The sequence below is a fragment of the Anarhichas minor genome, unplaced genomic scaffold (genome assembly GCF_050575085.1).
Source record: "Anarhichas minor isolate MPS153535 unplaced genomic scaffold, ASM5057508v1 ptg000025l, whole genome shotgun sequence".
In the NCBI taxonomy this organism is placed as follows: domain Eukaryota; kingdom Metazoa; phylum Chordata; class Actinopteri; order Perciformes; family Anarhichadidae; genus Anarhichas; species Anarhichas minor.
Window position 1 is genome coordinate 3,048,062 of NW_027466471.1, and position 27,857 is coordinate 3,075,918.

A 27,857-nucleotide genomic window follows, 5' to 3' on the forward strand; every position below is an offset into this window, starting at 1 on the left:
TTTTTATTTTTTTTAACATTATTATAAGAATATCTCAAACAACTCACATGATGGAAGTGGCCCCGCAGCAAATCTGGACTGCCAACTGGGCTAAGCGGCCTACTGCACATGGGGCCCAAGACTGTCAGGGTTCAAAAGGGTGACAATTAGTTTGTGGTGATTTGCTTAATTGCACCACAATTACTTTGGTGATGCTGTGTGCATTACTGAGCTCGTACATTATTTTTCATAATGTAAAATATACAATTTTAACTAATAACTGACTCAGTAGGCTATGCTGAGGAGTTTAACCTTAATCTTACTGACTAGGGAACCCGCACACTCCAGTCCAAAACTGTATGACATGTTATCGAGGCGGGTGCAACAGTACTAACCGCTGCACCACCGTACCACCCAATTTGTCATCATTTTATATATTTTGCTAAATATGTTGACAATGTTTTAGCGAAATGTATTTTTTTCAAATTTGTTGGCTTTGGAGCTGAGGGCTCAGTGTCGTACTTGTGGACACTTTGGTTGTAGGACAAAATATTTCATTCAAGGCCATGTTGCTGAAGGACAGTCAGAGGACCACCAGAGCAACTTGCTATTTGCAGTGTGCAATGTAGGCCTGTCATCACACACGAACAGAACCAATTCACTTTTCATAATTTGTGCTCCTCGTTGTTTATCCGTCATCTTTTAATGAAGATGCGTCTACATTAATGACGCAATTGAAAACTGAATCATTTGTTATTTGGCAAAGTTGCAGTCATAAAAGCTATTGTCTGCAGTTACAAAGAATCTCCTGCAAAGATACCTCTGCTTGGTCTGTATAATCTATGCCTTCGCTTCATATTTATCAGGAGGAAGGCCTGAAGGTTTTTTCCCTGGTTTAATAACCTCTTAAGCTCCACGCCCCCAAATTTGGATGCTACTAATAGTCAACAGGAATATCACTTACAATCATTATTATATACCATGGCAGCCAGACCTCCACTCACAAAAACATAGCAGAGTGTTACAGAGCTAACGTTAACAATACATCAAGCTAACTTTATGCTTCTCTGGTTGTATAGAAGTCTATGAGAAAATGACTACTTCTCTCTTGATTCATTACATCAGTAAACATTGTAAACATGAGTTTATGGTCTCAATCAAAGTCTTCTTCAATACAGCATGATGTTCATTTCGTAAATTATGGTCCATTTAGAGTCAAATAGACCATAAAGCGGAGCATGCTTTAGGGTGGGGCTATCTTGTGATTGACAGGTCACTGCCAGAGCCGTCTCTACCTCACTCCTCCGCATTCCAAATATGGTCACTTCCGTTCACTGGTTGCAAAAAGCCAACATGGCGATGGCCAAGTCGCCGAACTCAAGGCTTCAAAACGTCTGTCAAACCAATGGGTGACGTCTCCACTTCTTATACACAGTCTATGGCTAATACTGAAAATAGAGCGATTTTCACACGAGTAAATTCAGTTTTCGCTTGGAAGGAAACTAAAAGATTTAATTATAGCTACAGAGATACAGATAGCTCAGTGTGGGCAGACCATGGCTGTATTAATATGATGGGGCAGACTGTGGCGTTTACCACCTTGGTTTTAGCTAGCATTAGAAAGCTAATGGCTCGCTCTGTGTGTGAAGCTTTCAAAAAGCTGGCTGACATGGTTGATTCGCTGCATTCTTGTCAGCATACGGCAAAATAAAAAAAAATAAAAAAGTTTGATCCAGAAATAGTAGCTGTGTAACATAAAAGAAAAAATACAAACTGTTGGGAAAAACACGAATGACTAAGGAATGTTTTGCGTCTCCAAAGGCCTGTGTCCTCATGTGAAAGTTTGTGTGAACTTCTTTTGACACCAAGTGTCTCAACTGGGTTTGCGATTAGGTAGCACAGTTGTCTACTTCAGTGGTCCCCAACCACCGGGCCGCGGACCGGTCCGTGGGTCATTTGTTACCGGGCTGCACAGAAAGAATAAATAACTTTATATATTATTTCCGTTTTATTGATTATCAGAGTCTGAAAGATGTTTTATTTTGAAAAAAATTCTCTCGCAATTTCATCCGCCTGTGGCTCTTGACACATGTCAAGACGCTAGTCTCGGTCACATGATACGTTACCTCAAAAATGAAGGCCACAAACTAGCAAAAAACTTTTGGAGAACTTCTTTGCAAAGAGGGAAAGGCCCACTAAAGAGACAGAAGAGCTACAACTTCCAAGAAAATGAAAGCTTCATAACAGACAATATCAGGAGTCTAATTAAATATCAGGAGTAATTCTGATGCGCCAAGCCCACTCTGCAGAATATGTGGATCAGCTGCTGGAGATTGTAAATGACGGTGGCCTTAAAAGTATGTTTGAGACAACAACTCTGCTGGTGTTTTGGATTAAAATCAAGGCTGAATATCCTGAGATCGCCACAAAAGCACTGAAACCCTGCTTCCATTTCAAACATCCTCTTTGTGAAGCAGGATGTTCTGCAGTGACGGCAATCAAAACAAAATTACGGAGTAGACTGGACATAAGGAACAGACTTCGGGTGTCATTGTCTCCCATTACCCCCAGATGGGACCGTCTCGTTGCAGAGAAACAAGCTCAGGGCTCCCACTGATTCAGCGTTAGTGAGTTGTATTTTTTTATGCATTTAATTTTTGTTTTCATGCCGATCGTATCATTTTATTTCGTTGTGTTTATCCGTCACACCTTGAATGCCGGTCCGTGAAAATATTGTCTTACATGAAACCGGTCCTTGGCGCAAAAAATGTTGGCGACCTCTGGTCTACTTGAGCATTTCAGCCGTTTGTCCTAAATAAGAGAAAATAAACCTGTTGAACAAATCAATGTTTGAGCTGGTTTGCAACCATGACATTTCCTGATTAGGATAAGGTGACCATATAACAGAACGAATTATCAAAGAAACGGCTCCAAAGTGATGTTCCAGATCTTATGCAAATTACTCTGTGCCAACACACTTGCCTGTTATCCTCAGTATATATATCAGAGACAGACCTCTGAGCAGCCTTGATGCATAACTCAGTTTGTGTTTTAACTCCGTCTCCTTCTTGCAAGAATAAATGTCCCGTTTAATGATCTTTACATCGGTCTCGAGTGAATTTTTCTAACAGATTCCAAAAGTCAAAGAAAGTGAGGGCAGTAGGCTACATAATAAAGTCTTGGTGGGCAGAACCCGGTTCTGCTCATCAGGCTTACGCTAAGAAGTAAAGTGAAAGCACCCGCAACGAGGCTTGGATAACTTCGTTGGTCAACACTATACCTGACATTCTATTGGGTATAACATTTTGTCAGGATTATTGCACAAAAATCCAAGAGGAGAGGAATAATCTGAGAGCAAACGTTACACAAGCACAGAGAAGCAATCGCACTGAGTCGAAGAGCACAACACATTAAAGCAAACCAGATTGTTCAGAATACAGAATGAACAGAAAGGAATTGAGACCTACAAATGACCACCTCTGCCTTTGCTGAGCACTTTTCTAGCATCCTGTTCTGGACTGGGCACTTGTGACAAGGCTACAATGAATGCGAAAGGTGCACTTAAGGACAGCACTTGAAATGATTCACCCCTTGTAGCTTTTTATTTAAAATGATTGGGAGCGCAATCAGCGTGAGTGCCGCCAGCCATGCAGATAAAGCAAAGTGGGCAGCTTTGTTTTCATGGATCGTGAGAGCTGAAAAGATTGGTACACAACTAGTTCAACTACACTGGAGTGCAGCAGTTGGATTACTGTGCAGATTGGAGTTCCAATGTAGCTGCACTGCTGTGAGACCAACCGTTCTAAAAATGGTCATATACAACAAATTTGCATTGGCTGATGTGTTTCTTTGGAAAAAAATGTTGATTAGGTTATTGAACACATCTGTAAAAATGTTACCGGGCAAACATTTCCGTGGTTTTCCCAACAATATTGCTCCTGAAAACTGTGACCAAATAATGTGCGGTTATGTTTGAGCAAAGCATTTGGTCAAGTTTAAATCTGGACTTTTGTCACGTATTAAAAAAGACACTTTTGACTTTGTTTTTTCTAAGCCTCCATGTGTTGAATATTTCTATGAGCATGTTTCAAATTATTCTGGCGGCATAGGTACTCTGTTGAAAAATTAGACAGACAAGTCTTTGTGTTGCGTTTGGTCGGTTCAATAAGTGTAGAAGTGAAGATTTGTGTCTTTTGTCATATTAGAACAAAGTCAGAACTTTTATAATTCTGCACATATTGGCTTTAATCAAGAATGAAATGTTTCCTGAACCATGAAAACTTATATTTAGCAGCCAAACTGTAACTACACCTGGGATGACACATTGGTATAAAGAATGTATCTATTAACATCCATCTCAGGCTTCATGTAGCACGTTTGTGTCAGATTGGCCAGACCACTCGGCGTCCTGTGAGGAGCTACAGGGCTAGCCGATAACTCAACGTGATCACGCATCGTCTTTCAACAGATTTATATTGTGATGAAATCACGTATCGACATATCACGAAACAAAATTCCGCCATCTAAAATGATAATAACAAACACATACTAAGTGAGATTTGTCAAATATGAATTGAAAAGAACTCAGACTATGGTAGTGTTGTTGAATCAAACTATTCACGAATCGTAGTCTGTACATAGTTGTAGTAAGTGTATGTGTCACGGGGTGTGGTGGAGGACTCAAATGCAGACCAGACCAGAGTGAAGCAGGTATTTAATGAATACTTAAATCAGAACAGGAAACTTACAGAAATACAACAGGGAATCCACGGACGAGACGAGACAAAGGGGGAAATCCAGCAGGGCAGGCAGCCGGTGAAACCGGGAACAGGACGAGCCAACGGGCAGGTAGACATGGCAATGATCTGGCAGTGAGTGACTGAGAGGCAGGGGTTAAATAGTGGCTGGATAGAGGCAGGTGAGGGGAGTTGTGCTGATGAGGAGGGAGTGCTTGATTAGTGAACAGAGGCAGGTGAAGGGAGTTAGGCTGATGATGAGGGAGGCAGACAGGTGCACTGAATGAGCTGATAGGTGAGTGAGAAATAAAGAGACAGGAGAGAAGGGACAGAGCTGTGACAGTATGTGTATTTGTTACCTCTATTGCTATAATTTCACTTGAAACTGCCTTTGCACTCCAGTTAATAATAACATCTGAAAATACTCAGTACTTTTTATTTGTCAAGTATCTTATTCACACAGGAGTATACAAAAAAGGCCTTACTATGTGATTATTCAATATGAACTATTTATTAATTGAAATACCAGAAAATGATTTCTTGTGACTCAACTCCATGTCCCGCTGCTGCATCCCACTGTGTGTCAAACAATCAACATCTGAAAATAGTCGCCAACAAATTCACTTTTTACTCCAACATGAGAAACTAAAACCAGTTAAGAGGAAAGAATATATTCCATGTGTGTAGAATTCACCACCCATCTCTGACCACAGCCTGAACATCACCATTTCTAATCCCCCTAAAACATAACTTTTGCTCACATTGTGCACTATGGAGCAAGAGATCTATATCTGGCTCATGATGAAGCACTGAAACGTGAACCTTAATAAACTGCAATCATAGCACTGCAACCCATAAACCACATGTGATTCACTCGCTTAACCGCTTGCTGCCGGCGATGTCGCAACTAGACTACTTTGTGCAACAGATTAATTTAGACTTCCATCTAAAGTCTCTCTTTCTTTTGCTAATATTAAATGTGTATCTGACTCCTCTGTCCATGGACCATGCTGCCTGCCCTGAGCTAGAAACAATAAAAGAGATATTAGGCTACAATAAAATATAATTACACAAGCAATATCAGAATTCCCACACGGTGAACTGCTGCCGGCATTATTAAAAACATTCACGTAATCTGCACTATGAAACTGAGACAATATGGCTAAATTTAATTTACCTGATAATTGATACACTCTTGGTAAAGTGCAAGGTGATTCCCTGGATGTACATAGAGCCAACGGTGTGTTTCTGGAGTAGGCTGCAGAGGGTGAGGGCATGCGGCATGATATTATGGAACAAACCCCCAAAAAGACTCACATACCTGACCTTCAGCAGTCTGAGATTCCCCAGCTTATCCCTCTCACCAGTCTGAGCCGATGCATGTGAGCCTGTGATATCTGTGAAACACTTCAGCAGGTTACCGGTGTTCTCAAATACAGTGCTGATCACAGCAGCACTGTGGAAATCATCACACACTAAAGTATAAAATAAATACCCACAATTATACATCATATTTTTTGTCGTTTTCATGGTAAACGTGATATGTTGCAGCAAAGTGCTGTCCCATTCCTATTTACACCATTTCAAGCCCTCACAGTCTCTCACACTCACCCACTTACCAGGTGACGTCAGTAAGTCCTTGAGGGTTGAGGGTTTGAGGGCTTAGGGGGGACATTGGGATTTGGCCAACGTGCTGCGAGAGGAGGAGAGTCGCTTCTAAGATCTTCACGGTTGGAGAGAGTGGCCCGGCTGAAAGAGTTTATTTCTTCTAGTTTTGTGACAGACAGAGCTTCGGAATGAGCTCGGTTGTTTGTGTCTGCAGTTTGTTTAATTAAAGTCCCGGAAAAAATGCAGAGCTGACTCTGCCTCTGATTGCTGTGCTGCCACTATGTCCCATGTCCTCCGTACACTCCTGTTACAATACTAACTGACTAAATGGATTTAGTGTTCAGTAAAATGTAAAACTAGAGTATTCGTGTACTTATGCTGCCTTCCAGAAAACTCGAAAAGTTCCAATTTATAAAATGTTCGATGAAACTGCACTCAAAGTCGGAGTTCCTACTGCAAATCCATCCACCCCCCCAAAAGAACCCCATCATACTTGCCTGTATCTCATTAAAATAATATATACTATCATATAGTAAAACCTGTTCTATAAATGTATTATGGTTTGAGTTCATGAATGTATATGTATACCCAAATAATTCTTCAGATATGGTGAAAAAAACAAACAAGAAATGCACATTTTTGCCACACACAGCGCTGACCCTCCAGGCTGCAGTGCTGCATATAGAGCTGCTCTGGTTTACTGTGGCCCTGAATGAATGACTCATCCTCTATTGTGCACTATCCAACATTAGTCTACATCAATTCATCGCCAGTTTAATTATTATAATTTGATACAATATACATCTCACTTAACAGTAACAGCTGCATAAACAAACCAAACTCAGAAAGGCAATAATGCGGTCACGGAGAGTGTGGTGTCACGACTGTGGTTGGTATTGCTGCTGGCTCTCTGCTGTCTGCCTCCGCCTCCAGCCTTCCTGTATTGATCGAAAAGGGGGAAAAAAGAGTTGCCCTTAAAAAGTACATATCACTTGTTTCCCTTTGCACCAGCGTTTCCCAATTTAATGGACATTTACCGATACATGACACGATACGTAAAGGTCATCTCTATAACTATCGGGCATCCAGTTTCATTACACAATGGCATGGAAGGATCAAGTCTGATTCCCTAGAGGGGTTTCTGACGTATAACAAAAGCTTTAACTTTGTCTCACAGAAAATCAAAAACACCGTTTTTCAAGTTTCATCATCTAATCCTCACCAATTCCCCGGCAAGCCTCCACTCATCTGAGACGGATCCTCCTGCCTCCATTCCACTCTGTCACACTGAGTGCTATCATGTTAACAGCACAGGGGTGATACTGTAAGTTAACATGGGCAGCATATATTTTATTTAGGTATATGTGAGTGCAGTAAACTCCCTGCAGTCACTGTAGCATACTATGTTACATTCTATCAGATTAGCCTCAACTCTATTGTCATCACACCACAAAGGGGTGAATGAACGGCATCATTCTTATAATGATGTATAATCTTGCAATTACAATTCAGGACATGAAGCTGATAAGAAACCAAATTCAAATTGCTTATATTATGCTTAAAAAATCCTAAAACCAAATGGATTGTGCCTCATTTTAAAGTCAAATTGAAAAGAGGGACCAGTCATGTAGTCATGAGTGATCTTGTGTTTTTCATTGAACTTCATGACAATTCTATTGTCTCATTGATTGTGTTTTGTGCATTCGTTGTGGGTCGATTTGATTTGTGCATTTTCTTGTTGGGTTTTGTGTATTTTAAGTGCCCATCGATAGAAGGGTACTGCAAACTAGCTTAAATACTGGGTTATATGGCACTGTATTATACTATATACTTAAAGATAAACATGAAATCAATGTACAGAATGCACAATAGTATGGAGTTTGTACTAGAATATGGGTTTGAGTTTGATACAACACAAAAACGGACTTCTTCAGGTCAGTTTGATCATACACATTGCCTTGAAAGTAATAGCAAATATTCCAAGTCATATTTTTCCTAAGTTTCACATCACAACAAAGGATATCTTAAATATCTGTTTTTGTGGTGGATTTTTGAAAGGTGATCCACTTTCCTCCTTGAGAATTTTGTGCTTGCCCCAAGGTCCAAACTTTGTCAAAATGACAGTATGAGGAGATGTAGGAATCTGTCAAGACTCCAAAAACTGTAAATATTTACAGTTGCTTTCCTGTATATTTCAGTGACTGAAGAGGAATATGGATAACACATTCTGTCATTGCATTCACAGTCAATGTGATGGTTGTGTTAGTTGCTGAATCTAAGTGGTACTCAAAGGAGTACTTCCTGGATTCCTGGTGGGCTGTTACCATTGACTGTATAAAAGGATGTCCAAATATGGTCACTTCTGGCTACAGAAAGACAATATGGCGATGGCCAAAGTGCCAAACTTGAGGCATCAAAACGGGATCCACAAAATTGTGACGTCACAATGGCTACTTCTTTTATATAGTCTGTGGTTGCTGCACAAATTGGGCCAATAGCGCAATGAAAATAAAGAGAAACAGCGAGAGCAGGAGATGAAGAGAGAGAAATGTGCTGTGCTGTGGTCCAGTCTGACTGGACCACAGGGGCTCTGGGTGCTCCCTAACGTTAGTCTCCCTCCTCCGGCCAATCGTGTAACCTGGCGGGGTTCCACGGCTCCACCTGTTCTTTATCGTTTCTGTGGAAGTATCTTTTGCCATGGATTTAAAGCTGACCGAGGAAGCAGAGGACTGTTACTGACTCATTTAACATGAAAAAATGAGAGACAACTAGATTAAACGTCATGAAATAGATGCATCCAAATGCATCAAGATTGGATCGATCAAAAGAGTTGATCCGAGACCAGAGAAGCCATTGACACCAGTGAAGACACCAGTCAAGTTCTGTAGCTGAAGTGATCTGAGGAAAGTATAAATTTAGTTGGCAGGATAACATTATTTAGCTACATTTTCTTCTCTGGCTTCATCAGAAATTCTAATCTGCTATTAACCAAAGTACTTAAAGTTGCAACTAGGAACTCTTAACTTGTTACGAAACCGTCTCAATTTAATACTGATGCATCAATATGACCTACATAACTAAAAGAGATCTTTAGCAAGACAGTTATTGCTATATAATTATTATTTATGCTTGTCATGAGGTCTAATACCCCCCAAAATCAGGTAAAGCTGTTTACTGCACGCAGGTTCACCAGAAACTCCTTCAGGTCAGACTCCAGTGGGAGCTCCGGCAGCAACCAGCCCACCGCGGACCGACTCTTTGCTGCCACCTTCGACCTCCAGTTGGAGCTCCAGCAGGAGGTGGAGTGCTCCACGCTGGGCTGGGGGTCGGCTCCTCCTCCTCTGACCAGGAACAGAGCTTCACCTCGCTGCTCCATCGACCCACGCTGCGAGCCAACAGCGATACCATGGTGCTGGAGGGAAGGGAGGCACGGGAGAACCAGAACCAGGACTGCAGGACAGACCGTCAGATTCTGCTGCACTAAAATCAGAGGATTTCTAAAGGTAGTCTGGTGCTCAGGAACACAACATATTCTTATCCACACAGACTACCAATATCAACATAAAATGAAAGTTCCTCGTAGTATTTTGAAAGTATTTTGTCTGTGTTTGGAAATTACAGAATTTCCGTACAGAGGGATTCAGTGAAGGTATAAAATCCACTAAAGTTGCTGTTCTGTTTAGATTCTTATCTTACCTTACAAATACCTTTTATAATGTACTAAAATACAAAAGCAACTGCGGTTATACCTCATTAATCTTCACTTTTAGTCGATACCACATCAATGTGGTGGTATTATAGTGTACTGTATTATCAGGCAAGGTGTTTCTGATATTTCGTCCACCGCGCAACTTTCACAAACTACAGTTAGAAAAATCACCATATCATTTGATCTTATATTAATATATCATTATTATCATTATGCAACACTGCACAGTTAATGCTGTGAAATGCGCACCACAAAAACCATCAAACTATAATAGAGTGTTAAAAGACTTTGCTAATGTACCAAGCCAGTGAAACTGCACATTGTGCTTACAGGAATGAACAAAACCACATTGTTGAACCACCACCAAGACTATTTACTGTATTTGGGCGAGTGGCCAGCACATCAACCAGCCCTAAGGGTCCGGGGAGAGTTGTTTTACCAAAAAAGAGCTATGCTTTATATTCATTAAGGGTCTTGCCGAGCAAGCAGCGCCCTGAGTAGGAAGTAAGTGAGCTGTAACAGAGAGGGAGCACGGGCCATTTTAGAAAGAACAACAGTGAAACACTCCCAAGTTTTAATTATAAGACACAGTGGACTAAAGCTTTATGCACTAAAAATGCATCTGTTGTCATTGCATAGCAGGTATCACCTAAAGGGATGTCCATGTGAAAATGTTTAGGACCAGAATTCCATAAGTAGTAGATAATCGTGGAGGAGGTGAAACCTATGATCAGAATAGTCACTTTTATGGCTCTTAGTCACATTGGACTCACTTCTAAAGTTCAGTAAATAGTGAAAATAAACTTCTCTGGCTACCTCATGGGATTCTCTCAAGAAACCCTGGTTAAGAGCCACTGACCTAAAGCAGCGGTTCTCAAACTTTACGAGTCACGGCCCCTCAGAATAATCAGTTTGGTGTTAGCGACCCCCCCATCCCCCCAGTTTAGTTTAGTTTGAATGTGTTCCAGACACTGTAGATGTTTGATCTTGAAACCCCCCAACAGACCCATGTGATAGCACACTTTGGCGCTCACAAACACACTCAATAAAATCTATTCTTAGACAGACGATATAACTTGGACTGGCGATGTAATGTAAAAAACATCCCTCAGTCTAAAATATGTATATATTTAAAATTAACTTATATTTTGTTTTTCACCATCTGGCCACCCCTGGAAATCATCTCACGACCCCCTTAGGGGTCCCGGCCACCTGACCTAAAGGACAATGTTTTACACCACTGTTGCTCTCCAACACACCAACTATTTTGAATGTTATAAGAAAGTCTGCTAAGCTTGTTTCTTTACAGTAGTTACGCTGTAAAGGTTGTTGTTAGGTTATTATTTTAACACAAACCAAGATGTTTTGTTTTCTAAACCCTAATCAATTTTTGTACAATGTTAAACACACGGCATTGTGCATTTCTGCATGCGTGATACAAGACTGATATGAAACATATTCATAAAAGATATTTAAAAACATTATTTCGGCCCACTGGGTTCAGCACGGACTGTATTTAAACCAAATCGACGTCTAAATCTATTGATTGCAGTGAATTATCTCCAATTTATTCCATATAACACTTGCATGTTTTTATCTAAATTTCCTCTGCATCACAGCAGCTATTATAATGCCAAATGTAAATCGGCTCCCTGCACCTGCCAACACAACAGCAGTCCATTTTAATGTTTGAATAACCTTTGGATTAACATGAAGGCATCAGGCTAGTGGCCACTGTAGGAGTGCTTCATGCCAGGGCTTTCATATCAATGAAAATGTTAACACATAAACACATAACAAAATGCATAAAGAAACCACAGAATGGAACGCCATTGGTCTTCTCATTCTCCGTTTGCCCAGCACAGCAACATCTAAAAAGAAGACAATTCTATTACATTGTATGCAGGGACCTTTCAATTATTTTTGGAAGGTGCACTCTATTTGCAGAATAGTGGTCCTCTTGGCATGTGGCGCTTGAAGTGTGCTCTTCCAAGCACAGGATGAATGACACTACTTACTGTATTCTTATTACTGCTGGCTGACTCTTTGGCGGAGGGGGTATGGAGTGATGCCATTTATCATGCTAGACATTCGGAGTTTTTATCAAACACATTTTCTCCTACGTTCACGTTGCACATCTTTGATGCATTTTCAAATTTATTGGACGTCTTTATTTATATATCTTGCTTTCGGTGAGCAGGCCAGCCCGGAAACTCCCGGCACAGGAGTCACTGTCCTCGTCGCTTTGGTGTCAAACAATATTGAGTGGCTTGTAATGTGGAACATCCTGTGGGGACGGACCTTAATTTCTTCGAGTGAACATGCTGAAAATCCATAAACACACCGGCAGTGAGAGTGTTTGATAGCTGGACTGCCTGAAGGCTGCTTTGTCTATTGGAAGATTACTGTTGGGTAGCCCCAGGAGATTGTGTAACAGATGAGGTGAGTCTTGCATGCATGCAGATGTGACACGTGCTATGCTTATGGATTTTCAATGAGCGTTAGGCTTAGGAGCTGTGGTTCCAAACAGGGAAATCTGTCACTTCACTCTGGCCGTCTCATAAGGTCGTTCATTTAAATGTATGCATTTGAGATTTTCTCTTCAAAAAAGAGGCAATGTTTACCTGGGATTTTTTTCTTTTTTTAATTTATAAAATTAAAAGAGTGTTTGGTGGCCTCTTGGTGGCGTTTTCAAAGACATATACATATTTTTATATATTTTTGAGCTCTATACTACTGATACACTATAACGAACAGAATTATGTAATGCATGCTTTTGCACGGTCACACATGCACCCGAGGCAAAAATCGTCGGAATGTCCATCAAAGTTCAACTCGATACGATGTGAGGAGGCAAACTGACCGGCCGAGCGTTCACCTCATCAAAAAAATCAGCCTACCTGGCACAAAAAACAAATGCTCTGGTAACGCAGTAAGTCAGCGTTACGTTATGACTGTAATGCAAATTATGTTAATGTTCTACACCACTCGTTAATTGGAAAAGTAGTAAAATTTCAGTAATGTATTAGAGTAAAACGCGTCACTGCCCAACATTTGTGACAATATTTCTGCTGCTCCCAAGTGGCCAAAAAAACCCAGTTATTGCAGGTTTAACAAACCAACTAGTTCCATCTTGAGCTCAACATTTTTAAAGTACTGTTGAAAAATATGTGATTTAAATTAAAAATGTAATTTAATTAAATCTTTATTTATTGAAACGCTTCTTCAATATGATGAAATTGATGTTTTGTTGTGTAACTGTGGAAATAATTATGGTGGGAATATTTTTAGACAGTTTCAGATGGACTGAGCTAGTCAATGTCGATGTGTCTTTGGGCAAGACACATTGCACCAGTACGTTGTATGAATGGGTATGATCGTCCTGATGGGCAGGTGGCAGCTTGATGACAGCGGCAGGTAGCCCTCCATCAGTGTATGAATGGGTGTGAATGAATGAATGATGACATGTAGTGTTAAAGTGCTTTGAGTGGTCATAGGACTAAAAAAGCGCTGTACAAGTACAGTCCATCTACCATTTTAATCTGATTACTGGGGATGGTGTGCCCAAAGGGTGTGTCTAAACTGAAGTGTAGAGGAAACACTCAGGTTTCTTGTGTTAAAATACAAGTCCGCAATGGTTTGTAGACTAGCAAAAGAACAGCATCCATTTCCTAAAAAAAAACATGCAATTGATTTCACTGTATTTTATACAACACATTTGTTATTTTACAGACATCTGTTCCATCTTCATTTTTTTTTCTACTAAACTGTTTCGCCTTTGAGACTTACAGCTAAAGAAATACAGAACATACACAATGATGACTAGGCAGACTGAGAAAAATGATGCTGAGCTCCGCTGAGATTCCTCGAACACATCCAATGACCGGAGCGGATGACTCATAGATTCCTGTCAGCTTGAGCTCACTCAGTCTCTGAAACAATCCGGCCTCCTTCCACTCTCCGTGGCCTTTGATCCACAGGTGCTCATCCTCGAGGTCGGCAGGAGGCGTCGGCACATTATTCTTCCTTAAAGATACGACAACCCGCTGTGGCTGGGAAAAATGAGATGAAGGGGGAAACTCATTTATCATTATCAGAACTGCAGCTTTGACCAGCACCATGTGGAGGCATAGGTGTTATATGGAGAATTGTTTCCAGCAGGAAGGTGGTACACGCTGTTCAGAGGAGCTGTGGTTGAAAGATGGAGGATTTCTGATACGTTTTGACTGTTCGGACGGAGGGTTAATCACATCTGTGAAAAGACAGAAATGGCTTTCATCTCAGACATGTCGCCAGGTTGACGCTCTCTGAGACGTTGGCCTGAAAAGGGCAACCGGGGCCGACGCAAAATGTGAAAGGTGCAAGTTTTATTGCCCCTGAAATGTAAAGTCAATAAAAATGTGTCTTTACTGTTTGTGTCAGCGTAATTGAAAGGCCTGTGAGTTGTATTGATTTGTTTCTAAGTCTTAATCGCCCCAATTACACCCAGAGATGTTGATAGAAGTGACAGAATAGCTGCCGTAATGCATCCTTAAACACAAAGCTGACAGCACCGCCAGTTGTTCTGGTGGCAAATATTTGAACTGAACCAAACTTTGTCCCTATGAAAATGTACCCAAAGTCCGTTTACTGTAAATAGTGCCAGCAGAAACCGACTGATACTGACTTGGGTGTTTTAGCATCCAAGTCAGTTTTTAGCCGTTTTAATTTAAAAAAAGAGAGTCTCTACATTTCAATATTGACTGTGTTGAGTAGACTTTGAAACGTGTGTCAGGTAATCATGTTGGGAAAAAATATTATTTGATAATTAACAATACACAAAATCTAAACAATTCAAAACCGTTCAGAGAGACAGGGTGGACCTTGGACTCGGTATTTATAATTTCCTGGCTGCAGGAATCACACACATGTTGTATTGGTGTACATGTTAGCGGACATGGAAGGAGAAGAGAAAACCAAAAGAAACAAACAGAAACTTTGTACAATCTGTGTTCTGTTGCACAATTTGACTTAACTATGACCATGCCAATCCATCTCCTATTTGTCTTTTCTTTGAGACATTTTGTGTTTTTGTCGACAATGTGTAATCATGCTGTTTTTTACGCACAAAAAGCAACGCACTGTAATTTGCACATGTAACTCACGGAATCTATTACTTCATAATTGTGAACCGGGAAGTATAAAATGTGACAAACTCCACATCTAGAGGAAGAAATGATGAATGGGCGGTTCTAAAAACACTAGACTTTCACCCAGGAGACAGCTGTTCATGTCCCGTTTGACAGGAGAAGATAATGTGTTTGTCATGCAACTTCTGTAGTTACTGTGAGGAACTTTTAACTGTCAAATTAATACAGATGCCTCTACTAACTTCATAAGTAAACGTGAGCATCAGTGAGGAAATTTGCTACTTCTATATATTTAATCTCAATTTCAATTCTGGACCGCTCAGACTCCAGCAGAGACCAGCCTGTCACAGACCAGCCCAGATCCGGCTTTGCTACCACCTTTGACCTGCAGTAAGAAGCTTTGACTGTAGGAAGAGAGCTCGGCTCCGGGCAGAAGCGTCTCCTCCTCCTGCCAGGAGCTGAGATCGCCTCGCTGCTCCGCCGGTCCCCGCTGGGAGCCAAAACCGCCATCGACACCACACTGCTAGAGACCCAGGCCGTATTGCTGGGCCCGCTGAAAGAAAGGGAGTGAACGGGAGACACAGAACCAGGACAGCAAACTGTCGAGCCCGCTGCAGTAATATTATAGGTTTTCTAAAGGAACTTTGGTGCTCAGAAACACTAGCACGTCTATATTTTTTAAATTTTTAAATTTAATTTTATATTTTTTAAATTTATTATACTATATTGATCCGATTAAGGGGGAAATTTGTCTGCATTTGACCCATCCCTGCATATAGGGAGCAGTGGGCTGCCAATGGCAGGCGCCCGGGGAGTAACACAACTTCTGTCGTTATTCTAACCCAAACCACAATCTTTTCCTCAACCTAACAAAGTAGTTTTGTTGCCAACACAAACATAATTTGCTATAGACAGAAAAAAAACAGCTGGTAATGTAATCACAGATTACATCAGTGCACATTAAAGAACGAGTTTATTAGGTATGACAATGCTGTATAGGCACAAAAGTCAAGTAGCATCTAGTATACAGCACTGCTCGTGAGCTACATACAACATCTTCGCAGGACCTTAATCCTCTTTGACAGTCGGCTTGATGCTCGAGCGTCAGATTGGGAGAAGAATTGGGTAAAGCGTCTCAATAACAGATGCAACCGTTGTCTCACTGTCAGCAAGAACACACACGAGCAATTTGTTTGTCTGATGTCGAAAGCCAGAAATGGACCGGGCTGACAGGCATTTAACGGATTAACAGCGACAGCAGCCGCTTTAACTCCTCCTCCGCCAGTCAGAAGAAACAATTAGGTGGCGATGCTGTGTGGTCTCTCTCTCTCTGCTGCCGGAGACACCCTGAGCGGCTCATGTGGAGACAGCTCTCAGGACGTCTTTGCTGATTTGATCTACTCTCTATAGTCTTACCTTTACCTCTCCTTCTGGTACTAATTATGCTAAACTACGTTGCTTGCTCTTTTCTTTAATCTTGCTGTCGGTTTAAAGACAAGCCAAGTACTTCTTTGCCACACATACGCAGGATTATCTTTAACCGGTGTGCTCTTCATGTAGGTCATGAAATATTCTTGTATCTTGCTTGGAATAGAGAGGCGATGATGGGGCATCCAGACCTTTCAATCTGCCCACTCCACTGACGTATTCGTCTGGCATCATGACATGAAACATCGACTTATCGGTTGACAAATCAGTCAATCCAATGAGCGTAGCAGGAGGTCCAATGATTAGTCGATCCAGTGCCAGCGTCGGACTGGGAACAAACAAAACCACCCTGCCACTTTTCGTCTGGCCCGTTACCAGATATATGTAGATATCGTCGCTGTGGGCCGAAAACGTACGTATGTCCCTAACCGTTACCTTTCAGGGAATAATCAACCCTTGTGTCATTATATTGTTAGTATTTGACCAAAATCAAGCTCAAACGGAGCTACGAAGTGTTTTGTCCGTCATTGATTAGAACGACCGCATACTGAGGCAGTAAGTGCATCGCATTAGCTATAGCTACGCACGCTTATAATCTATAATCACAATGTTAACATCAAAGCTGTGCCGTCTTTCTCCCTGCACCATGTTCACAGCCCCCCTGTCGTGAAGCCACGAGCCACTTTCTCCACCGGGTCTTCATCAGCTGACCTAAAGCTGACCCGCCGAGATGATTGCCAGGGCAGACTGCTGTGTAAAAATATTTGCGGTTCATTGTGAACTGTGGGGAACACTGCCTCAGATGAAGTTGGACAAAATCGCCCTGCCACTGTTCACCTTCAGCTCCACTGTGTTCATTCAAGACGGAGGCGGGTGAAGTTTTGAGCTTTTGCTGACAGTTTGAGGACCTGTATATACTTACATCATTACTATTATTAATGCATGGTTATGTAAGAAGCATAATTTTCTTTTATGTTCACCGATCATATGTTGAGTACAGCTCTCAAATAAATGTAGTTCAGTAAAAAGTACGATACAGTATTTACGTCAGTTTGTAGTGAAATGCAATCGTAAAGTAGCAGAAAGTACCTCCAAAATGTACTAAGAAAATGTATTCAATGAAGTCTGTTACCATCCACCACTGTGACAAAAATGTAATTAACAGTATAACAAATAAAGTGTGACATAAGGAAAATGTTGAATTGCTTAAGTCTGTAGAATCCCTGCAGTAAGTCACAAAAAGTCTTTACTTAAAAAAAAAAGCTGTGCTCACTGTTACGCATTTTGGAGCTTGCAAACACCACAGCAGGACCGTCCACAGGACACCAGGACACCACACTGTCACACTGTCACCTGTGTCTGTCTCACTGTCTGTCTCACTGTCACCACAGTCACTGTCACCACAGTCACCACACTGTCACCACACTGTCAGTGTGACAGTCACCACACTGTCACACTGTCACCACTGTCACCACAGTCACTGTCACCACAGTCACTGTCACCACAGTCACTGTCACAGTCACTGTCACTGTCACCACTGTCACCACCTGTGTCTGTCTCACTGTCACCACACTGTCACACTGTCACCACACAGTGTAATGTGCACTGGTGTCCTGTGGTGTCCACAGGACACCACAGCAGGACCGTCCTAATCCAACCCAGGTCTGATATATCACCCCCAAGAGCAGCAGCTGCTGAAGACGAACAATGTTCCTAGACTGTCTCTACAGATCTCTGTTACACCACTTGATCTCCTCCAGCAATACTTCGAGGACATAAATTGGCTTCAGCGCTGTGAAGAGATAAGAAAGCTTGAATTTGTCTTCAGAATTAGAAGTAAGGGTGGATATGGCCTCTCTGATGCGTATCTTGAATATTTCTCTTACACTGGCAGATAGCCATTAGCATAGTAACGTGAAAAATAAAGAGGAGGTAAGAGTTCGGGATGACTAATGGGAGACAAGAGCTGAAAACAAACCATACATATTTATAAAGATTCCTTGTGCTAGCTTGCTGAATGAAATAGAAAGACAGACACACCTCAAATCCACTTCTAATTAAAGCACAAGGAACTTTTCACTCACCAAGGAACACCCCCCCACAGCTTGACTGCATTTACACAGCACTGATCTGGGGCTTCTTCGAAGAGATGGAGACATGGTGGCCGTTAATGAGCTTCAGGTGCCGTTTGGCATGAGTGATTGAACATGTTTGCACTATTGGCAGCTCGGAGTTATGCTGATGCAGGCTTTGATAAGGGTATTGAATTGGGATCAGCATTTTTAAATAGCGCCGAGATGGCAAATTAGGGGAATGGTCTCAGCCAGAGGAGTCGGTTGAGCGTATTCCCCTCTGGGGATACTTCAGGCATCAGGGAACAACGGCATGTGGGTATCTTTCACCACAGATCAATGGCATATGTGTCAGTGCAGTACTATTTGTCTAACTGTGGGCAATATCAAGTTGTACAGGAGAACACTGTGTTCAGACTATATTACTGTCGATGTCCTGTGCACGTTTGTATTCATCGGTGGGTGTGCAATGCATTGATGGAGAAAGTATTCCACTTAAGTCAAAGTACTAAAACCACACCGTAAGAGTACTACATTACAAGTAAAAGTCCTGCGTTGAAATTGTTTAAATTGTTTGATTTAAGTAAAAAAAGAATTATAATAATTGTTTGTTGTTCCTGCATTGATTTTATTATATCTTTATTGTTATGATTATTGTTATAGAGCATTGTGGATATTTAAACAGTTCTATTAGCAGATTGTAACGCATCATAAATATATTTACTGTAGACATGGCCGTCATACGTATAAAGTGTCACCAATCTTTTCCACTGTAAAGAAAGTCAGAGTAACTGTACATGACCAGTAGGACCGGTCAAAAAACGTTTTTTAATTTGGGTGAACTGACCCTGTAATATGCACCGTACCCTAGAGTTTGGCATCTTTAGTCCATTTATTGCGATATCACAGATGCTGTTATCTTGGCTTAACCGCTGATCATTTTCTGAAGCACACCAGAGGCTTTAGATTTTTGCATGCATTTTTCATGCAGCAAGTCATTTTCATTAATTTCCCTACAGTAGGAAAATCAACTCGCAGAGACTTGAAACTTGCCTGAGATTCCCTGAGTAATCCATCACAGCACACAGCAGGTTTGGTTTCATTTTTGTCAAAGTTACCTCACTGTTGTATGGTAATATAATACCAGCTTACTCAAAGCAGTCTGCACTCATAACAGCAACAATGCTGTTACTCTGATGACAACACAAGCAGACACTCTGACTGATTTCTTAACTCATGCAAGTCTCAAGTCTCAGTCTGTAATGTGATTTTCATACAGCAGTGAAATGAATGGAAAACAATAGCTGCCATGCTAGTAGAATGGTTTTCATTGAAAACCAGTGATCACCAGCCAGCCAGCCAGACAGACAGGGAGTTATTGGAGAGCAGCTCAATCTATCATCTTGAAGAAATCAGTTTCCAACAACATCTGTGATAATAGTTACGCATGGAGCCCAGGCTAGCAGACAGGAAAACAAGACGTGCATTTTCACCTAAAATGTATACATGTTGGTGTCCTTTTTGTGCTTCCATTGTTTTGTCTGTTTTAGCTCACTCAATTTTGGGGTTTCCATTGCAGCTTTTAAGAGCAGCCTCAGGCCAGTTCTGTGTGCACATACTATAATAAGAACTAACATTGCTGTGTTTTATTTGACTTAGTCAAAAGCACCTAATCCAAATGTAAGATGCGCTCCAAAAAGTACTTTTTAGTTGTGTTATGTGTTAGTGTAACCCTAAAACAAGCTAACATTTTCAACAGAATGGGAAGAGGTTTAAAGGGAGTAAATGCAAAGTGGAAGAATCAAGAAAAACGGCCTTCTGACTAAGGGCCTCACTCCAAGAGCTAAAGGTTTGATAAGAGCGGAGAGACTCAATCAAAATTGCGAGTCGTACAACCAGAGCAACTCAAGATGCTGAAGCCCTCTGTAGAGCTGAAAGAACCGTGGGTTCCGTGGGTTCGCCGCTACAAGCGACCCCTTTTCACACTCCACATAATCATTTGATCCATTGTTAGAATAAAAATATTGATTAGTGCAGTTTTAAAATGAGCTCCAATGCACTGCAAAGTCTTTTCCTTTTAACGATTCACAAAGGTTAAACAACCCTCAACAAATTCCAAGTAAACAGTGTCAACACTCTATGGGCCCTATTCAAACCACCTATAGTGTGTGGTCTAAAGTGCATGTGCATTTATGATGAGTCCAACTCCACTTTTGCTACTTAACGGCACATAATCTACAGGCAAAGAAAGGTTCAAGGGACAAAGGGGTTGTGTTCATTTCTTACTTAATCAGAGGTGTGTTTTTACGGCGTAAAAAAATACTTTAGACCAGGTGTTTGCTGGTCAATGGCACAATCCCTTTCTGTTGTCTCCATAGACTGTATATAAGAAGTGGACATGGTCGTCGTGACGTCACCCATTGGTGTGTGGATTGTCGCTTCGAGTTCAGTGATTTTGGCTGTCGCCATCTTCGCTTTTTGGCAACCAGTGAACGGAAGTCACCATATTTGGAATGTGGAGGAGTGACGTAGAGACGCCGTATACGTCTCTGGTAGCGGTAACAACCTGTCAATCACAGTAAGCCCGCCCTAAATCATACCCTGCTTTTGGTCTATCTGACTCTAAATGGACAATAATTTACTAAATGAACATCATGCTGTATTGAAGAAGACTTGAAACTAGAGATTGAGACCATAAACTCATGTTTACAATATTTACTGAGGTAATAAATCAATTGAGAAGTAGTCATTTTCTCATAGACTTCTATACAATCTGACTTTTTTTTGCTACTAACAATGCACCTGATCACACCTCCTTTTAAGACCAACACACCCATGAGCCCACAAAGTGTATCCAGTGTCACACACTTCTTCTGGTCATAGTAGTCAGTGGGGATTAAATCCAGACAGAAAAGCAGTGACTCATTACTGAATTAGAAGAAACGCGTCTGGCCGACCATGAGCGTTCTCACACTCCTCAAATGCACCTCATGCTGCTGCAGTGAACACAAATAGTCAAGATGATGTGGTTTACATTGAGGGTTTTATTTTTGATTGAACAGGTGTCAAGCGGGAAAAGGCCTGATGAAAATCTCTGTGTGACTAAGTACCTCCACAACCACTAAGCAACTCTCCTGTCTGATGGTTTCATTGTACGCTCTAGCAGAGCTGAATTCCAGTTTGCATTCTAGCTCACACTTCTCCTTCATTCATCTTAGAACTACCTGGGTAGAAATGAGGATCACGTTTGTTTGCATACCCCGTCTTTAGAGAATTTGCGATCACAACTGTCAAATAGACACTCTGCGTATCAAGCCAAGACGCACAATTAAGTCAATTTTGCTCAGAAAGACATCCGCCGGAAAAAGACGTCCGACTGCTGCGTGTGAAATGCTGAGATGATGAAGCCAATCAGCCCGTCTCTGCAGCCGAGCTGGGAGAGTAGAAAGAAGGACGGTAGTGTTTTCCTGCACGCAGGAGCCCGTCCACAAACACCATCACTGCCTTTTATCTGTCGCATTTGGCAAACACAGAATGTTTTTTCCTCCAAGGTAGACTTTTATGAGATAAACAGGAAGTACGTCTTCCATTACCCAACACGATTGTGCTGTTGAAGCAGTCATTTTCCTCAAGTCTCTTTTTCATCACTGCTCAGAAATAAAGGACCCACCTGCTAGATGAGCCAATGATTCAGAAACAGAGTGTTTTGCATTTTCAATTTGCTGATTCTTAATAGAAAGGCTCCTAAACGACACCCTCAAACAGTGTATGCACTGTGCCTAAAGTACTTCTGTGCTATAAAATAATAACACAATAATAGACTGTTTTCATGCAATGGTCAGTCATACAACGGTTCGTGTGATATCCGACGAAAAGTTACATTACATTACAGTCATTTAGCAGACGCTTTTATCCAAAGCGACTTACAATTCCGATTCTATCACATTTCTACACCGTAGGCACAGCTACAGGAGCAATTTTGGGGTTAAGTGTCTTGCTCAAGGACACATTGACATGCGATCGAAGGACGGCCCTGCTCTCCACTTAGCCACAGCCGCCTGCTTACTTCTCATTTATTGTGCGTTTTCCAACGAAAGCTAGCAACACGGGTCAGTTTCTGCTCGTGACATGCATACGGTCTTTTCAAGAAATACTTCTATTTTCACAGGAAACTCTGTTACATCGTCATTGTGTTACTGAAGTTACATGACAAAAACATCAACAAAGACTTCTAGTTTCACATAAGGAACGAACAGCAGTCTCCTGGCTGAAAACAGCCGTTTGTTGGACCCATTCACCTCCCCTCGCGCCCACCCGGTGTGTGATTAAGCGGTCTATATAGTTTCTCATTCAAGATCACGTGGATAACATATATTTAAAAAAATGATGGGATATCTACGAATTACGGAACATTATTTTTTGTCAGTATTGCTTGGATTGCTCTATGAGACCAGTCTGATTCATGCAGTGCAGTTGCAGTTTTCCAAGCGTTGGTAATATGTTGCCTGTTGTGACCTGTCTCACAGCATCATGTGTCTATTGTGCATCGGAAACCAAACCATTCTCCCCCCGAAAGCAACAGAGTCAAATTAAAGTCAGAGTGCAGTGATGCAGTGATTGGGGGTAACATTTTGGTTCCAGAAAGAAAGCCTGTGCCTACAAGATGAAGGCAGTAACAAAGCTTTTCTCCGCAGTGCCGGGACACAGGAACTGACTGTAATCCAGATGAGATGTGATGAAGTAGACACTTTCAGCCCAGGGCCGTATCAGCTCCAGCAGCTATGTGTACGGGCTCTGTGGCGATGCCATAACCTCTTAATATACAACTATAAATCAAGCGTTAGTGTTCCGTCGTGGACCTGCAATTAATGACTGCCTGTTTATTGAGCGTAATCACAATCTTTCCCCAATGCTTAAACATACCACAGCTGCAACAGGTCCTCCAAATGAAGCCAACAAAATATCTTGCTGTTATAACTGCTCGACAGAATAAGACACAGAAGTGCTTTCTGATGTGATGCCCTACCGGCAGGACAACATCGTTCGTTAGTGCCTTTCAGAACTGTTAGAAATCACAGCAAGAGTTCCTTTTTTTGTTAAAGTTTAATGATGTGACTACAAGTTAGAGGGCCTTTGTCGTCATGGTTACAATAACAACCACTTGATTATGATGTATTACATAATCAACACATCCTCAAATAAATGCTACTACAAATAGACTATCAAATTGATGCTCTGCGTGTCAAGCCAAGATGAACAATTATTTCCATTTTGCTCTGAAAGAGGTCCACTTTGAAGATGCTGACTGACTGCTGCGTGTGAAATGCTGAGATGATGAAGCCAATCAGCTCGCCTCTACAGCCAAGCCGGGAGAGTGGAAAGCAGGAAAAAGAAATGTTGCAGCGGTTCCCTGGAGCCCATCCATAAACAATGCCGTCAAGTCGTCAATTAGGGCAACTTGGTCAGTCAGACTATGATGCTATAGATGGATAGACAGTTACTTTATTAATCCCACAAGGGGACATTTTTTCACCGCAGCAGCATTTATACATACAAGTAAGCAATAAAAATAGCAGAGTAGAAAATATTAAATATAAGAATGCACAATATATACAATAAAATTATAATAATATTAAATTAACTAAACAATGGTGCAAAGCACTCTAGTTTTTTACGTGTTACTTTTCAAACTAAACCGACTTACGTTTAGGCAACTAAACTATTTCGGATAGATTAAGGAAAAGATTGTGGTTTGGGTTAAAATAAGTATGTTCGTTGAGTAGATAAGTAGGCTACATTACATACGCCAGCTACACAACAATGGTCTCCCGACCATCCACCCCAATGTCCTCCCTATGCTGACTGTCTCACTCTTTGGCCATTAATCCACCTCGACCTCCTCCTCCTATGCTAACTTTGTAGCACTTTCACAACATTCTTTTGTCTGGCGATATGATTAGACTTTCACAGCGTCTCGTGGTTTCTCTTAGCCACGACCACAATCTGCCCCTAACCTTAAACAAGCAGTTTGAGTGACCTAAACATGAACACTGAACAACGACTGAGGCAAATCAGAAAACAACCTATTGTAAAAACTAGTAGTATCTGAACGTTCAGAAAAAGACATTTGAACATTGAACACAAACATAGAACATAATAATGCTGACAAATGTTGTCCCTGACATGAGTATACACAGCATAGCAGCAGTAGGTATGTTCTTAACAGTATTCCTCTGCCAAGGTGTTGGTCCTGCTGAATACCTGAATAGGTTATTGTTACTGGGACTGAAAGAGCCGCTGCCTCATCTTCCAAGTTCACACACTGCTGCCAATATTTGGACTTCCATTGTACAGTATGTTCATTTGTCAATGAGCCAAGCTAAAAGAAGAACAGTTTGAGACACTGATATCTCGCATTCAACAGGCATCCAGGAACATGTCACGCTTCCATTCTCATGCTGTAGGCATAGCGCATTCTGCTGTCAGTCCTTTTCTCTTGTTTTGGTATTTACTCTTAAGAGGAAACCAACTGTGGTGGAGAGACTGCAGTGATGAAGGGGATTAGCTGTATTTACCCTCCCAGATGTTTGTCCGGAAGTGAGTAATCACCAATGAGCGTACTCCAAGATGCCAATCCTGAGGGGAGTAAAGCCCGAAGCGGGGGAGGATCTTAGCATTTGGAAAAAAAGGGGGAAACAAAAAGCAGGGGGAGTCTTTGATGGGATTAGAGTCAAGAGACAAATGGTGAGAAAAAGCGGGAGCGGCTTTATCTTCGCCGTTTCTCTGAGACCACAGCGCTCTCTTTGTACACCTGCTAATTTGTCAATATAAAGACCACAACTTTGGCAAGTAATTATAGCCCTTCCATCACTTTCCTCCAGACTGCTCTGTTAGCTTAAAAGCTCCTCTGGGGATTGTATTGAGAATGTATTTCAATTATATTAACCCAAATCACATATCAGGGCATGAACACAGTTGTTTTCATGCGATGGGGGGAAAAAGAAGGAGCTAACTAAATAATCACACACCTAAATGCCAAAGCGCGTCAGCATCAGCGTGTTAAGCCCAGCTCGCTCTGATTCAAACCCATTCCGACAGCCGTCACTTAGTTCCCAAAAACAGAGGAGGAGGGAGAGAAAAACAGACAGCGATGATACAGAGTTCATGCTGTGCTGTGGATGGTCTATTCTGCTGGGCCCCCAGCTGTGCTGTCTCTGTTGGTTGATCTATGGCCCCCCCAGCTGGGGTGACCACCAGGCTGCTGTTATCAAAGCCATCTCATGTCTCGCGCTGTCGGGACCATGGAGGAGGGCCGACGTGTCCTTTTGTGAATACGTCCCTTCAGTCGCCATTCAAACGAGACGTGTGCAGCGCATGCTAATTATTTCCATTCATCTCGCCAGTGTGATGCTTTTAAAAGCTGCTTCAGCGACACAAAGTCATGTGTTGAATGCATTTAACCAATTCCGGGGAAGACTGATGTAACAGTACGGCGGCATATTAAGTGTGGACCGCTGCTTCCACAAGCGGTTTGAACTTTAGAGAAACGTGGCACGGGAAATGGGGATCTTAGAGAGGAGCTGCAGCTAAAAGTAACAGCAGGAGGAGCAGTAGCATACAGGCCTTCAGCTGGTCTGTAGAAGTTACAACCACAGGCATTTCACACGTGGCAATTCAACAACACTCAATGAAAATATGATGTATTTTGATTAGTGCTGGGCAAGTTAACGCGTTAATTTCGCGTTAATGCATTCATTAATTGACGCCGACAATTATTTTATCGCGCGTTAACGCATTTTTTTATTTATTATAATTTTATTTTTATTTTTTATTGAAAGGCAAGAGACAATACATATACATAACAACAAGAGGGTGACAAGAACAGTGGGATAAAAGCCAGCAAACATCCTATAGTCAGTTGTGTATGTGTGTGTGTGTGTGTGTGTGTGTGTGTGTGTGTGTGAACGTGTGTGTGTATGTCCTTGAGCCTTTTGAGATGGAAAAAAAAAAGAAATAATAATAATAATAAAAAATAAAAATAAAAAACAGGTAAGTATTTTTAATTATTATTATTGTAACAGACTGTCTCATGTTTATCGTTTTGTATTGGAGATGATATGTCCCTTCAGGGTTGCCGTAGAGAAAAGGCGACTTCCGCTTCTGGTCGAGGGGGGGGGGGGCAGAAATAAAGAGAGAAGCTGCACCAGCTGTTGCTCTCCCTGGAGACTACTGGACATCGCTGCGGTAAAGTCAGCAGAGACTCAGATCTCTGTGGTCAACTCAGCAGACACTTACTTGTTAGTGCACCTATATGCTGAAATTCACGGTAAACTCATTTAAACGGCACAGATCGGGAGCGAGCGAAGGACTTTGAAAGTTAGCGGACAGATTAACGTGAGACAACATCCGGTTTCTTCAGACGAACATCCGGTTTTCAGAATAAGATGCCAACAAAGTATGAATTATATTCACATTAAGTATAAAACATGCTACCTGCATCTCGTGAACCAAATGTTATTGCCCTTTTGTTCATATAGCAGTACTTTTAAAATAAAAGTGCGCAATACACTACTTTTGAATTCATTATTGAACTTTTCCATAACAATGCGATTAATTGCGATTAATCGCAAAAAATCCATGCGATTAATCGCGATTAAATATTTAAATCGTTGCCCAGCACTAATTTTGATATGCTTTAATGTCAAGGAACAGTGTGGCAAGAACTCAATATGGTCACTATAAAAACAGATTGTGAAGACTTCATATGACCATGTTCCTGCTCTCATTTTTAAATGTCGCCGAGCAGGATCAGATTTTGAAGGGGAAAGTTGATCAGTGAGTTATCGCGTACAGCTTTAGTCATAAGTGGTATTCATCTTTTTTTTTAATGGCTTACAAGAGACCCTGTAGGTTTTAAGACATTGGGCTAGTAACAAAACAGCCAGCCCAGTAGCGTGAAATAGTCACGAAATGCAAACTTCTGATTTGGTGTACATGGACTCTACAATCAGTTTTTTTTTGAGCATCCATATGACAATGGACAATGGTCAGAGCAAGTGACGTATTGAATAGCAAGAAAGACCACATGTTGTGGGCGGGAGGGAAGGTAATCGGGTCCAACAAACCCAACGTTTGTGGCGGTATTCCTAAACATAGCTGTACGTAGTTATTTTAAGCCCAACCATGATGTTTTTCT